Consider the following 16,905-nt stretch of genomic DNA (forward strand, 5'->3'; position numbering starts at 1 on the left):
ACAGTCATAAGACACACACAAGGTCTTTGGTACAGACTAAATAACTGCACACATACACCCATTTGCATATTTTGGGTTGTTTTTTTGGTTTTGTACTCACCACACTGCTAGGATAGCAGCAGAGCCTACACTTGCTTTTTTCTTCCAAGAGACCTCAGTTAATAGAACTCAGTATATGAACAGGAGAATCGTTCCCTCGCTATCCTTAAAAGCTTGTTGCAGTTTCTGCATACATGCGTACACTAGAGTCTCTTTGGGTCCGAATGACATCGACGAGGATCTTTGTGGACAATCCGTGTGTCTGCCAATTCTTTGTAACCACACAATGGACCAACAACTACGCCTTTCAGGTGAAACCGAAGCAGACTTCACTGAAATACAATAGGAATAACACTTGGCTTTGGGGTCCGCACTGTCCGTGTCCTTAGAGTGTAATCCTTTCCTTAGCCATTCCAGTAATGCGCACAACCACGGTCAATTTTATTCGCAGCCAGCTAAATCTACACACGAACACATTACCTGCCTATCACCTCCTTTTGTGACCTGACTGAGGAAATTTAGTCAATTTAAAGCACCAAGACCAGCCTACTTTTCACACCTACTCTGCGTGTTCCCTGGGGGTGAACTGAAACTTCCCTCTACATTGTAGACATGTTCTGCCCACCCCTCCCCCAAACTACTACTTTGTACTCTCCACTACTCACCTCTTTCCTGAAATCTACCTCAGTTGCAGATATGTGAAGCTTGACTTCAGTGAGAGAAAGTAAGCGGGTAGGAAAGCTGTTATGTTCTACTTCCTTGTGGATTTTCTTCTTTTTTCCCAACGTGGCTGGGAACCCTTATTTGTAAAGCACTTCAAAACACACCACAGTTGATCCAAAGTGCTTTCAAGGCACACAAAAGAAGAAAAAAGAAAAAAGGGAAAATGGAAAAGAAAATAGAGGTAAAAATGCAGACAGTAAAACTATTAACAGCAGTGATAGAGGCACATGGTTACACACAACACTTTAAGTTAAAAAATAAAGAAATCCAGCTATAAAACCAGAGCTACTTATGTGAAGTCAAAGGCTGAGGGGTAAACAAAAAGTAAATGCATGATTTACATTTTTTTCTGGCAGTTATATAAACTAAACAATCATGTTTTGTCACTCATCTCTGATTAAATTTCACTTTGTCTGGTATTCATATTTTAAATTTGATTGGCTCTTGAGTGTCATTGCTGAGACTCAAGTTGCAGATTAGATTGTGTCTTTTTATATTATACTAATCATTTATTTGCCTAGCACAGGCGGACTTTTGCAGGAAGACTCTCCAGGAACAAAACAAAAACAATCACATCATCGTCTTCTCGTTACTGGTACAAGCATATGCCTACAAGCTTGCAGAGCGCACATACAGCAAAGCAGGACGGAAACAGGGTGGCCACAGCAACACTTTACTTAGAGGAAGAAATGAGCCATCAATTCTTTCTGTGACACATAACCCCTACTGAGAGATTTAGTCGCATGAAAATTGCCAATTTCAACCCTTCATCCCAACCAGTCACTCCCGTTTCCATTCTCAGTGTTCTTGTGACAGATGGAGCTAAGTGTAAGCAGTCAAAATACAAATATTGAAAGGAACTTCTGAACTAGACATATGCAGATTGTCAACGGGTTTGATACATTCTGACACAACATTCATTTTAAGAAGTTAGCTGTTACAAAATAGCTACTCATAAAAAAAAAAAAAAAGGCACACAAAGCGCGAAGGTTACCAACAATACAGGCTGTTCTCTCATTCAAACCACAGGACTGAACACCATTCAGACCAACACGGCAAAACCAAAACTGGGGGTGGGTCCACTGCATGGGTGACAACTCTCGTCAGTCACCCTCATCTCGACTATGGTTGAAAGAGGTTGGTACAGTACCCAGCACCGCAATCGAGAGGGAAAAAATTAATTAAACTAGCGTTTAAATGTCAAATGGTTCACTGCAGATTGAACACGTGCTGCATCTACAGTCTGGAGGTGGTATAAGTGATCACCAATGTGGCAGAGGGCTAGTTTATATAAGAAGAATTTTCAGAGGAAACAAGTAGTAAGAGTTAAGAGAAGGATACTGAATGCTAGTGACAACTGTGTGAGTCACAAGCAGAGAGAGAAAAAAAGGTGCAGTGATTCAAACAGAGCCCCATTCCTTCTGATATAAATCTTGAATTACTCTAGTGTGAGTTTGGCACCTGTGCACAGGAAAGAGAACATAAGGTGACAGTGACATTTATAGGGGAGATAATTCATATGGACACACAAATATATTCATCAGCCACCTCGCTAAAACCCCACTGGACCACCTTTTGCTTTTAGAGCTGCTTTAATTCTTCACAGCATAGATTCAACAAGCTTTTGGAAACATTTCTCAGAGATTTTAAGGAAATCCATATTGGCCTGACAGCTTCACACAGTTGCTGCTGATTTTTCGGTTGCATGTCCATGATGCGAATCTCCTGTTTCACCACATCCCAAAAGTGCTCTGCTGGATTGAGATCTGGTGCCTGTGGAGGTCATTTGGGTATAGTGCCCATTATGGTACTGGAAGCAGCAATCAGTAGATGGGAACATTGTGGTCACAAAAAGATGGACAAAGCCAGAATATTCAGGTAGGCTGTGGCATTTAAACAATGCTCAGCTAGTACTAAAGGGCCCAAAATCTCCCACACATTTATGCAATCACCAGTAGTCTATACTCCAAATTCTGACACTACCATCTGAATATTGCAGTATAAATCGAGACTCATCAGGCAAGAAAACATTTTTCCAATTTGCTGTCCCAATTTTGGGCAACTTATAGCCTCAGTTTCCTCTTCTTAGCTGAAAGGAGCACCACCTTTTTTGATCATTTGCTGCAGTGGTGCACGCCCTTCAAGGTTTGATGTATTGTACGTTTATAGATCCTCATCAGCATATCTTGGTTGTAAAGAGTGTTAGAGTTAATTTGCCTTTCCCTTAGTTTGAAGCAGTTTGGTCATTTTCCTCAGCTGTGGCATCAAAAGCCATTTTCACCTAAAGAAATGATGCTGAGAAATCCCATTAGATCAGCAGTTTTGGACCAACCTAGCTAGCACCAATAACCACGCTATGTCTAAGGTCAATTAAATCACCTTTACTCTGCATTCTAATTTAACTTTATCAGGTCATTTTTTACCACATATACATGCCTAAATGAACCGTATTGTTACCACGTGATGATGTGGCAAATTAGATATTAAATACTGCTAATAAGCAAGTAAAAAAGGTCTACATCATAAAGAGCCTGGTGAGTCTGTATAAAACATCAAGGTGACAGGACCGTTCATATATTTAAAGAGCACACTCCCACTGGCAGTGATAGTCTGGGAGCATTGGGTTAAGGCCTGGCTTGATACAATCAAGTATAAATGAGACTAATACATAGACATATGTGCAATTTCATCCATGTATAAACCTAAATTACAAAACAATGATCTTGCATGGGTATAGCTTGAGTTATGAATGTTTTTTGCTTTCTTTGACAGATGCTTATGGATAAGACTCAAACATATGGTGAGAAACACGCACCAAACTGTTTTGTTTACTGCCTGAACGAAGAGTGATTTCAGAGATTTCCTGCTCCTGCAGATGTCACTATTCTTGGCCCAGCAGTTCTATGCCTTCTTTCTCCTAAGCTCATAATCCAATTGTTTTATTTGGCAACGTGCGTCCTTCTCGAGTCCAGCAACTTCATCTCAGTCTGCAAAGTTTTTATTATACATTGGCACGTGTAAGCAAAACAGACACAGTTGTGTCTTTTTAAATACTTCACACAAACTGGCTGCTCTTTAATCCCACTGATGAATTGGTCTATGATCTTGATCAGGCACAGCACAGAGAGACATCTGCTGCAGCCATAAGGCTGTCACTATTGATATTCAGAGTTTCTCCCAGCCTATGGTAGGTGGACACACTGCCTGCAAGCCCACCCCAACCCTGTTGTTTACCCTTACTATGGAGAAGCATGGAGATAGTCCAAAGTTTCCAGCTTGGAGCTTTGTCTTCCAGGTATTTTCTCCTGTTTGACAGCTTAATTTATGGTACTGAGTGAATCTCCGTAGAGCTTACGCCTATGCCGTGGGCGATGTCGTTGTTTGCATTCATGCTTTTGCGCTGTGATCTCTGCATTGCTCTGCTGTTATGAGTGAAACCGAGCTGATCGTGTTGAATTTGGATCTAATAAATCTTGAACAAAGCGTTACGTTTTTCGCGGCAAGAACTCAGAGCTGAGTCCATACACGACTGTCAGAGCTATGAAAATAAGAAAATCTGAATATGCCTGCAGCAGCACTGCTATTGCATTAGCAATGCGAGCAAGATAGATACAATTGCAACCCATTACTTTTTGTTATTCTCCTTGTGCTAATCAATATACTGTGTTTACATGACATATTATTATAAATACACTTATCAGTGCTGTTAAGATCTGCTACACAGTGAATCAATGCAATGTTTCTAGGACATTGCATCAGGTTACCATGCATGTTACAGTGTAGGTTACAGTGCTTTTCTTGCACACTGTTATGACTGTAGATAGTTATGACAATCCAATGATCCAATAATCAATTCAAGACTGATATATAAATAGTCAGGCATTAAAACAACAAGGCATCATTCTTGTCATGCTGAGAGAATGGCCTCTCAGTTGGCACCAAGGATTACTGCCATAAATGCCTCTTTATTATCACATCCCCAGGCTCTCCTTAGCAAAAAAGTGTTTTAGAGCTTTCATTTTCTTGCACACATTTCAATAGACTTTCCCCTATCCTGCATGAGTCATTAAGGCTATTATGAACATGACTTCAGTGCGTCTATAATTACCGTGTTATAACAAAGGGCTGTGTGCCAAAATGGGACCCATGGTCTGATGAAAAAAGGGACAAGGATCAGTCTCATAAGTGGGCTCATATGAGCCAGAGAGAGCGAGGAAGAGAAAGAAAAACGAGAAAAGTCACTGCTCTGTGGAATTAATATATTTTCTATTCACCCCAGTACAATAAGGCCAAGCACAGCAGTAATGACCATTAGAAACTTGTTAAGCTTAAACAAAGATTTTAGGCCCAGCCTAAGCTTCTATTGGTATCAAGTGGAAGGAGACGATAGGGACAACAGATGACCAATTTTCATGTGCCAACAGGGCCCTAGTGCTTTTATTTGTCATTACAATGAGCTTGTTTGGCCTGATCTGCCTGTAGTCACAGGGCTGAATCAGATCCTGTCCCCTTGTGTCCTTAAAAAGGCCCTAAATAAACAAATAACACATGGCAGAAGATCATGCTACCAACGTACACTCTCCCACGTCCTATCTAGGGGTCCTGCTGACAGTACAGACCCATCAGAAATGCCTGAAGAGGCTTAACCCCAATGCTGCATCAGCATACAAACAGTGTATAAATAAAAGAAGCTTGCGCACACACAGACACACACACCCCAAATGTCATGTAGCTTCATTAAAAAACACTGACTTACACATGCCTTTAAAAAAAAAAAAAAGAATGACTTCTTCGCAAACAGCATACTTCTACAATACAAAAACAACAACAAACTACAACATGAACCACTCCAACTATAGTGTAAACCTAAAACACATGTGCACACTACACATTTTTCTTTGTTTTAAAAACAGAAAGAACAGTAAACCCTTTCACCAAACATATCAAACATTGAAATGCTACTTTTCATGAACTTACAACAGTAAATACACCATATACGAAAGTTTGTGCATCCTACTGAGTCAGAACTGAGTGGGCTCCTTTTAGCCTTGAATTTATAAAACGTTCTCATTTACAGATCACTGCTTGATATTTTCAAGCATCCCACTTAAAACCCTAACCACAGATTTTTTTAAGGATGCTAAATGTTAGGAGGCTATTCTCATGACTTTAAGCAGTGGAGTTTGCAATTTTATAATACTTGTCCATAGCACTGCTATAACAACTCTGGCCTTGTGCTGCTTAGCAGCCATTAATTAACTTCAATTTACAATCTTATTCAGGAGCCAATGGTTGTAAATGTTGTTACAACAATATTTAAATAGTCAGAATTCATTAGCTTTGGAAACATCATCATCTAAAAATCCTTAATGACCATTCACGAGCTGCCTTACATGTCCTAAGGTCAATTAAAAACAGATGAGTTCATTAACTTCTGACACAGTTTGCATAAAATTTTTTACACATGCCACAATTAACGCTATCTGTATATTATTATTACTTTTTACATTCATGAATTAGTAACGTTGTACTGTATTTATTTATGTCTTCACTTCAACAAAAACCCAGCAAGCATATTCTGCATCCAGCATCACCTTGGTGAGTATTTCTGCTTACAACTTTCAATTTGGGGAACCGAAATACATCATTCCATCCATTTTAATGCATATCTAATGCTTTGAAAGTTTAGGTGTATCACTGTAAAGATTGATTGTAGAGGAATGTTTTACATCAAGTCGTAATGGGTGACCAATATGTATCCGTCAGCCAATATTTGCCTATAAAACATTTCAATTTATCGTATATGCTGTCGAATATATGCAGATATGACTAATATTTTCATCACTGTTTGTAGCATATGTAGCAGGGCACGTACAACAGCTGAGCAGGAGGTGGTGCAGAGTCAAGTGATTTCTTCAGGGCAACTTGCTAATTAGTAAGAGATGTGGTTAATATCTGATCTGACTGTCAGCCAGTGAAAGTGTAGGATGCACAATCAATTGCAGCATTTATATCCATTTTAGGTAACTGATATAGACTGTCCACTTAAAGAATGTAACAAAAATATGATTGTTCATTAAGGGGCAATGGGGCCTGACAGCTCAGCACCCACACTGCAGTGTTGCAGACGCAACTACGCAGTGGGAGAATGACAGCAGAGGTTATAGGATTTCTGCAGCAGCAGGGACAGAAAAGCAGGCCTGAGGTGTGAGCAAAGAGAACAAGCCTCAGAGCAGGCTGTGCGAACAGACCTGGAGGAACCACGCAGGGAATTTACTTACAAAACCTGCCACAAAGTCACCTTGCTAAATACTAAGGTTTTAGGAAACTGGCTGCAGCAGCATGCCACCATAGCAGAATTGTAATAGCTATGTTGCAGAGAAAGACATTTATAAATACAGTAAAGTGGCTTGCTGAGGTAAGAGAATATAAGCTATAGGTGAATCACGGGGAAAAACTGCTTTACCACCCACAGCTGTTCCAGAGCTTTTTATAATGCAAAAGCTCATTATATGACAAAAGTCCACAGTTATACTAACAGCAAGCTCACAATAGAACATCATTTCTGCTAAGACTTTTATTACAACATTACAAGCTTTTAAAGCGAAAACTTGCTGAGCTACTAAAATCATGTTTGACATTCTTCTATAGAGAATAAATTGACATAACTGTCTGTCGACAGATATGGAATTCAAGGTCATAGCAGGATTATCCTGCAGTAGAGGATTGGCTCCATGAACATTTGGATTTCTGGTACAGATCTCGGTCATTCCTGCCATTCAATCTAATTCTATGCTGTACCAGTACATTTTTACTACTTATGGCTCTGTTCACTGAAACCAAGGTTATTGTGGACATTATACTGATGTCAGATTACTTGAGTTATTTCATTCATAATTCTCTTTTAATTCTGTGAGGTTAAATCTCTTTAACCTGGTACGTTCATCACATGTTAAATCACATCTTGGGCACACAAAACGTCTCCTAACATTACAATATTTTCTCAGCTACAGTTTTTTAGCCAAACTTTTGGCTTTGTATGCGAGTGGACAGGCACACAGTTCTGGCTATGAACTGTGAGTACGGCAGCACCACTCGCCTGCTGTTCAAACCTTCTGTGCGCAGAAGACAACCAATCAGCAGAAAGTTGGTCAAATCCTTTTCTAATCAGTGGATGATCTAGAGACTGCACCACTAGTTATTTTGAGCTTCGAATTATGCAAAGCTAGTCTAGTACGGTTCAAACATTAGAGCTGGAAATTCGCATAATAGGTTCTCTTTAAATATGCATGCAATCTAGTAATCAACATGGAACAATAAATTGAATGCCTCAGTTAGTAAATTATTTGGTGGCAATTAAACTTTATTCCCTGTGCTAATGATTTGACATTCTGAACATAGAGCCACCTTTTGCAGAACATTAAACATTTGCCTGAGCTTACCTCACATCAGCCCATCACAGCTAGTTTGAAAGTAAACCTTGTACAAGTGTCTAAAAGATAATGTATACTGAAAGATTCAGTTAAGGTAAGAATGATTTTTAAATCATTTAGAAGATTTTAAGAAATCCTGAACAACGCATGCATAGATGCATCCACACACCCAACTGCTTGGGGTCTGGGTCGACGGGCAGCAGTCTAAACAGAGACGCCCAGGCCTCCCTCTCCCTAGCTGCCACCTCCAGCTACTCCAGGGGGTACACCGAGTTGATCCCAAGTCACCCTAGAGATATCATCTCTGCAGTGGATCTCCCCACAGGAGGACATTCCTGAAACACCCCTTTCTAGGTGGTGTCTGAGGGGCATCAAAGTAATCTCAACTGTCTCTACTTTACTCTGAGCCCCTCCTGATGGAATGAGCTCCCTATCACTAAGGAACCGTCTACAGACCCCAATGAAGGAGTGTCATTTTCAACGCTTGTATCAACAATCTCATTCTTTAGGTCACTACCCAAATCTTGTGGGCATGTGTGAAAATAAGAATGTAGAACAGACAGCTTCATGTTAAGGCTCAGCTCCTTTTTCACTGCAACAGATCAATATACTGCATGATTGCTGATGCCGCACAAATCCATCTGTCAATCTCCCGCTCCAGACCCCCCCTTACTTTTGAGCAAGATCCCCAAGATACTTAAACTTCTCTTAATCTCAGGGCAGGCACTCTACTCTTTTCTTGATGAGAACCACAGCCTCAGACTTCAAGGTGGCAATTCTCATTCCTTCTTTTTCTCCCTCCACTGCAAACTGCTCCATTCTGAGCTGGAGGTCATCACCTGATAAAGTGAAAAGAACCACATCATCCACAAAAAGCAGAAAGATATTCCCAAGGCCACCAAACCAGAGTTGAGTATTAGTATATTAAATTGTGACAGGTTTCTCTTCCATTGCTTTTAAACAGTGGAAGTATCAAGGGTACTGATTGGTTATTCTTTCTTATTCTTATCTGACACTGACATCTAAATGTCAGATAAATGACACATAATCACTGACCAGTAATCTGCTATATTAAAACATTTGTTGTCTATTAAAAGATCATACTAAAAGATGAGAGAATGCGGGAAATACAAAATACTAGCAAGAAAATAAAGTTACGACTTGGCTCGACAAAAACATCATTTAGGTTTGTCACATATGAGCTGGATGCTATTAAAAGAGCTGTCATTTGTATTGGCAAGTGCTGCAGCTGGTACAAGAGAATGACAACAGAAGAATGACTGTCAATAACAATGACTGTTTGAGGGGGATGTATAATCGTGTCAGTGTTGATGAACAGATTCGAAAGTGACTAACTTTAATTCATTAAATTGCATTTCCAGACAAGATCTTTCAGAAAATGTTTTGTTGTTGTGGTGAATATTCTTCCCCGTGTTTCCCAAATTTCACTACCTTGGCTTACTAAGTCATCAACACTTTCCCATTATTAAATACAAAAACAGTAATGTGTGACTGGCACTAATAGTTGAAGGAAATTAAAAAGAAAAGAAAAAAGACTCAAGTGGTGCATCTTTTATTCCCAACAAAATCACATCCTTTGAACTGCCACCCCAATAGCATTTACAGCATGAAACACAATTACGCTAAAGAGCGCAATTTATACAAATTCACTATTTCAAGAGGAGCAGTTTGAAGCTTTAAATACTTTGCTATAAAAAACGCTGCAGCACAAAATACAATTCCTCCTTTTTAAAGTGCCAACTGAAACACTGTTTGACCTGACTGATCATTATGGAGCAAATGTTCATTGCACAGTGCAGTGGATGCAGAATAATGACACAATCGGCCTTTAGGTTGATTTGCTATGAGCCTCGCTTCACTCTATAATTGTGTTTGCCAAAGGGCAACTCTGCTGGGGAAATGAAGGCTTGATTGTACAACCAAAACAGGAAGAGGATAAAGCGTTTTCCCTAGTAGCTTTCTCCAGGTAGTAGACACGGACAGGCAGAGTAACTGTGGAAACGAGATCTTCACTAATTAGCTGAGCGCAATAATTATCTTAAATAATAAACCCGTGTTAACTAGCTGACTAACAACTACAAAACCTAACCCAATCGAGTATTTTAATGACAAATGGACCTCAGTCTTTATGGTATTGTTTTTATTAAACCTGGTTATAAAAGCATGTGTCACCCACTTATTGTTTGGGGCTATGTCTGTCAAGGAAACATTTCTAAAGCCTGTACCGCTAATCTAATGCCGTCATCCCTCATCCCTCGTCATCGCTTTCTTTCTTCACCAAGTCTTTTCATCCAAGTTTTGCGCTGGAGCTGCTTTTGTTTCTGAGCAGCTAAAAGCTGTTGAACCTCAACAAAAGCTCTTATGTGATGCTGTTGATAATAATACCAAGACATACTGCCAGTAAATAAGTAACTCAAAGACAATCTGTATCTTCTCAAGTGGAAAAGGGCCCAAAAATACTGCAGCAGTGAAATCACAGACGTGTGAACATACAATTCCACAGAGAGATCAATAGTGTTGTGTCATTGCTCTAAGGTATAATAAGGACAGTAAGCAATTTAAGGACCGTCAGTCTAGAGGTTGCTGCAGTGAACAAAGACTGCAGTGGCTTGTGCGATTACCACAGTCATTTAGTGCAACTCAACTAAGCAGCGTTTGGGCAAAGAGACGAAGACACAAACCTCACTTTGGATTCCGGAACTACATCCATGGACGCATGGCAATTCCAAGGATAGCCCAAGAGTATTTATTATACTCCTACCCTCTTATGTGAGAAGTGAAACTCCTGCTCCAAATGACCTGGTTCCCTGTGTGTGCTGTTGACAGTGGCAATGATTATAGTGGTAATGATGATGATGATGACAGTGATGTGGTGAGTATTAACAGGCTAGTTGGGGAGGGGGGAGAGTTCCCGTGGCTGGGTAGAAAACAGCATTGCTGCGCCAGGCTAGACGGACCACTCCTTTGACATCGTGTCACATTGGGAGCAGATTATCTTCTCTTCCCCTTTTCCTTCTTTTCTGTTTTCGTCTACGTTGACAGCCTCCTGTCACAGAGCTTTAGTGAACCATTCACAGGTGACAGCCTCTCTGACTCTGCCTCTCTCCATCATGCTCACACTCTCACTTCTGCCCCCCCCCCGGCATCTCGGCGTTTTGTCTTTCCTCTGTATATCTGCGCACTCTCCTTCACCTGCATCTCTCCCCTCTGAATCTCTCTCACTTCTCTCTCATACTTGTCCTGCTCCCCCATGGGGTAATTGCTCGGAGCCCGGCTTCCATTTTTATGACTATAATCGAGGCCAGAATGCTTATGCCTCTAGATTTCTCCTTGCTTGTGTCACAGCAGCAGCACCAGGCAGAGGAAGGCAGATAAGACCCCGAGAAGTGGAGAAAATCACTAGTCGATAGTAATTAGAATCCTTATTTCGCCTATGGAAGCGGAACAGACACTATCGCCTACGGAGGGAACTCAACCTTTCTGTGGGCTTAGGGCATGGAAATGCATAATGGCAAAAAAAACCCAAAAAACCACTGCCTCTGAGCTTTTCTCTGACCCCAACTATTAACTCCTTAAGCTGGGTCACTTGGACAAAGATGACTTGGGCTTCATTAAAACAAGACAGAAGCTTTCATGGGTATCTCAAGTGAGTAATATTTCAGCCAGCTCATCAAGCCTTTAACAGGGTAAAGTTGTAGCACTGAAAGCAAGGTCAGTTCTTGAGCTTTGAAGAATGCCAGCGTGCGTGTGTGTCTATGCCTGATTTGGATGAAATCAGGGTTACAGACTGTAACTTCAGTTTACCACAAAAAAGCAGAAGGCAGACAGATTTTTCATGTGTAATTGACTCCAACAAAGTGGGAAAATTCCACTGTGGTGATGGTGGTGGTGTTTTTTTGTTTTGTTTTTGTACGGTGGTGTGTTGGAACACAACTTTTTGCTAGTTGTGCCATGCATATGGGCATGTCCAGGCACAGCTAATAACAGCATTACTCTAACGACAAAGCTTTATAATGGAGGAGGAACGGGAGTGCAGCAAAACATTTCATTTCTAAAAATCAGCGAACCACAATCTTGATATTACTCATTTGCTCGAGGGACACGTCTCCGCAATGCTTGAGGCAGACTAATTCTGAAACCACTGATACTGGTCTAGCCATGATAGAGCAGCTGTGGTTGTGGTTACCACATTTGAGTGTTACTACAGCAGGTAGCGCCACATATTTTATTTGGCAGATTTTTATGCTGGATGCAACCTCCAAAGAACTACAGTTTCCTCCTGGGATCAAACTAGGGATCTTTTCACTTGTTAGGTAAATGTGTAAACCACTGCATTATGTATCCACTGATTAGCAGCAGCATTTTTTGGACAGAATCCCTCATTAAAATAGCTCAACAGTCGGCACTGCTTTAGCCCAACAGGTTGAGCAGGCGAACTATTAGGCAAAGGTTTGAATCCACCCCAGAGGCATTTGCGTCGTCTTCCCCCCTGCTCTTTGTCTACTTCTTTGAGCTTTCCTGTCATAATAACGGATAAAAAAAAACAACAAAAAAAAACAGTCCCCCTCCTGAAAAAATGCCTCAACAGCAACGCAGAGCAAGCGAGAGGAAAGAGGGGAAAGGCCAGGAAGTAAAGTGGGAATGTTGAGCAGGAAAGGATCGGCTCCTGCCGTCTCTTTAGTGTGGAACCTCTTGTATACATTTAGTGCACTTCCAAATGTTATCTTTATTCCTTTACTATTGTGTAACATGTTACTGCATAAACTACACTCACAATATACAACAGTAAATCATATTTGTAATAGAGTAACATCAGCAAACAATCAGTCTTTTCCAAAATAAAGGCTAAAGAAGTAAATCAGCTCCAACCTGAAGCTCCTACTGCTTTAAAAACATTTTGAAGTACTGCCTGAACTGCTCATGAGCACGAATTTTAATGGAAATACTCAAGTACTGCAGATATAATAGAAGAATTATTATATTATTCCACAAAAAAGTTTGAAGAAAAAAAATCAGATACCAAATCAACAGTCTTTTTGTATGCCATTACATAATTCCGTGCTTTATAACTTCTAAAAATACAAAAAATAAAACACAGTTTGGCATTTCAAGGTTTAAGTTAATAACAGGTCAACTATGCACAGACTTTACGTGTACAGCGTGCACGCTGTCAGGAAAGCGCAAACGTTATCGTCACCCATCATCCTTCCCCCTCTGTCTGTTTCTGCAACCTACTTAATACTAACATTCCTAAAAATAGGTATACCGAGGGGCCACTGGAGAAGTGTTTGTATAAGAAGTACTTGGTGCTGATGAGATTGAAGCTGATGCAACGAAAGGACCCTCCTTTTCTGCAGCTATTTCTCTCAAGGGAGAAGCAGTAGAAAGCAGAGTTTAGGTCAAACTGATCAATGAGATGGCTCTTTAAAGACCTGACCTCTACCTCATTAATGCCTGCGCAGTGGATGTCATGGCTTCCCACTCAGACAGCCAAAGAGCTCCTATATAGCTGTTTCAAGTCTGAATTTGGCTTGTTTTTAAAGGCTGCTGAAGATTGTGTCTGATGCAGCCACCATTATTCACCAACAATCAATTTAATGTTATAAAAGGTTTTCATTTACATTTTACAGTATGTGTATTTACATGAGATGCACTTACTTACTAAATTACCCAACTACCTTACCAATGAGCTCCCAGAGAATAGATTGCAGCCATCATCTCTAAAATAATAATTTTAATAGCCACCAAATGTGACACTATTTAATTAAAATTTAAAGGACACTGTTGTAAGAAGCCCATCTCTTGGCTTTAGGATGTTTTCAGTATTTCACAACTCGCTTAACTCTCCCTATAATCTGTAATGCCATTGTCTCACTTATATCAAAATAACAACAATCATAAATTCAATTTGCATTGTAGTTTACCAACATAATGGAATTATTTGAGTAGACACATACACATTCCTGTTAGGTTATCCATTCATACAACACTTTATTTGGCTACAATGGAAACTGTAAAATTACTACACTACTACAACATCCTTTGACACACAACCTACTAGGGCTGTTCGATATAATGATATATATCGGATGACGATATAAAAACGTCTATAGTTTCATTTTACGCTATCGTTTGTTTTGTGGTGTCGCAAAATAAACGGTTTACGGCAATATTTTTTCATCGTTTTGATGGCCACTGTAGTGGCTATATTCATTTCTTAACCACACTACCGACGGACAAGCGCCTGTTTTTATGCGTTGTGGTTAGCAACAACGACGGTAACACCATCGCGTGTCCGCTTGTTTATGTTCCACATAAACCTTTCACAATAAAGCTGAAGATCCTGTTGAGACTTTTCAAAATAAACTGAATCACGTGAAAGAGCAGATTATTTACGGATGAGAAGTAAAAAAAGAGCCGCCAGGTGCTAAAAAAATAGACCTTAGACTCAAACGTTAGAACAGGCTGTTCCCCTCAGCACCCTGTGTAATAAATACTCAAAGAAAACGGCGCTGTTACAACTTATGTCTAAAAATGTATAGTTTCATGCATCGGTTAAAACACTCGACTCCAGCTACATGACACGCAGCTGGAAACGCTTCCCGCAAGTCGAGCTGCCCGAGATTCACAGAATTTACAGAAAATGTTACATTTTTGTGATTTATATTGTTATCGGACGATAGAATTCTTATATCGGGATATGAGATTTTGGTCATATCGCACAGCCCTACAACCTACTTTATGTAAAACTAATGCAAATTGTGTTCTGATGCTACAAAAATTACAACCGGAAAGAAAACAGAATATTAAATGTCAAACACATGCTCTTCACAAATACACATGAGTTAAAAATACAGCTGGAGAAGAACAAAAATCATAATTTTCTATTTGTTTGTTTTTTTCTTTCACCAATAGAAATCGAAATGAAAAAGGACTGGGGCTTTCGTGGCCCTTTTATAGCAGTTTCTAGTCACTCTGACCAATCGAAACGCTTTAGACTGCGAGCCACATTCAACCATTCATATAGCACTTTATTCTATGCACTTTAAGCACTTAATCTACCTCACATCCATGGCTATTTTAGAAGGAGTTAACCTAACAAGCATGTCTGATCTGTGGGAAGACGCCGGCGGTAGCTGGAAGAAACCCATGGAGGCACAGGGAGAACATCCAAAATCCAGACAGAAAGTTACCCAGACAACCAGGAAGTTAGAGCCTTCACGGTGTCATGTGACAGGAATAACGTCTGCACTAAATGATTCATTAAACTCAAATGTACAAAACAAACAACATGTTTAAAGTAGAAACAAATATTATTTCCCCTTATGTTGCTTGTTCAGAGCAGGTACTTGCGCGTCTCCTGATCACAGTACAACTGTTTTTCAGTTGCACTGTGATAAATTGCATTCAATTAATTTAGGTCAAATGTTTTGACAATTCATACTGAATATCGTGAGCCACTTTCAGCTATATAATGAGTAAGGTGATGCTCACCTACAGAAGAATCTCTGAACAAACATGTAGCTGTGCATCCAACCCAAAATTCTTTGGAATTTACTGGGAAGATGAGCGAGTATTCTTCCGAAGGAGATGCAACTTGCCTGGATGTGCCTGAATAATGCGGAATAAATATATATAGATACATACAGGAAAGACTTGTAGTTTTAGTCTCTTTTAATTTGGTCAAATTTGTTATTATTACAAGAGTGAAGAGGCGTTGGCACATTCGATTATTAAGACTGGGAGGCCTACATAGTTAACCGTGTTCAAATCTTGCCCCATGTAAATTACCCATCTATAATTAAAAAGAAACACTCAAAATCCTAAAAACTTACCGCAAAATAAAGATTTAAAACAATAAAAACTCAACAGAAACAAGCTTATCCATTCAGTAAACAAACCTTAATTAACATGAAGTGAACGTAAAAATAAAAGAACTGAAATCAAATCAAATAATGAAAAACACCAAATTATAATTAGTCTGGTCTGAATGAGTGCCAATGCTGCCCCATTGCTTTAATTAGACCTAAGACAAACTAGATTAAAAAAATAAACAAATAAAAATAATAATCATCCCTTTGGTTAAATTAAATTCTAATTCAAAGATGGGTCTGAAGAATTTATGAAGTTAATACTGAATAACAATACAGTTCATTTGCCATTAGTTGACTCAAGCTTGAGAAACAGCACGCGTGCTTCTCAGAGGCAAATAAGAACGAGCTGCAAGAAATACGTTGACATTTAAACACTGGATCTGTAATAAACCATTATGGATGTGTCATCCAGATGGTGCTTGCTACTAAACAAGCACAGAGCACAAACAGGACTCCAGGAGCTACAGTGCAACATAACCAAATCCTAAAATTACAGGCTAAAGAAAGCAAAGGGGGGAAAAAAGAGAGGGAGAGAGAGGCTGATGTTTGCAAGTAGTTAAAAGGAAAGAGAGAGTGCGACATGTCCAAGTGAATAAACACCAACATGTTGGTGAGCCTTTCCTTCTTTGGGCATCTGGGCAAAGGCTGTGCAGCTGTAACTACAGCAATGACAAAACGAAATTTCCAAGGAGAACGAAGAGGAGGGAAGATGAGGAGTGAATGAGACTAGTCAAAGAGAGGAAACTCTGCCAAAAGTGCCAAAAGAGGCAGAACAAAGAAAAAAAATAAAAGACGCAGCCTTAACACAATAGACA

The 16,905-nt window shown here is 39.8% G+C and overlaps 1 protein-coding gene across 10 annotated transcripts in view; it reads right to left on the bottom strand.

Moving 5' to 3' along the window:
• Positions 1–16,905, bottom strand: part of LOC146500762 (plakophilin-4-like) — a 91,512-nt gene that overhangs the window by 49,341 nt on the left and 25,266 nt on the right. Inside the window, exons 1-2 of one of the 10 annotated variants that reach the window (XM_085136298.1) lie at positions 12,803–16,904; positions 705–12,719 (exon numbers count right to left, since the gene is read on the bottom strand). The exons of 8 other annotated variants lie outside the window; for them this stretch is intronic. The gene's annotated coding sequence lies outside the window, so the exon portion shown is untranslated. Of the gene's footprint in view, positions 1–704; position 16,905 lie in introns of those variants that run through there. One more of the 10 variants, XM_085136296.1, reaches the window with a different exon arrangement.

Source organism: Neolamprologus multifasciatus, chromosome 16 (genome assembly GCF_963576455.1).
Source record: "Neolamprologus multifasciatus chromosome 16, fNeoMul1.2, whole genome shotgun sequence".
Taxonomy (NCBI): domain Eukaryota; kingdom Metazoa; phylum Chordata; class Actinopteri; order Cichliformes; family Cichlidae; genus Neolamprologus; species Neolamprologus multifasciatus.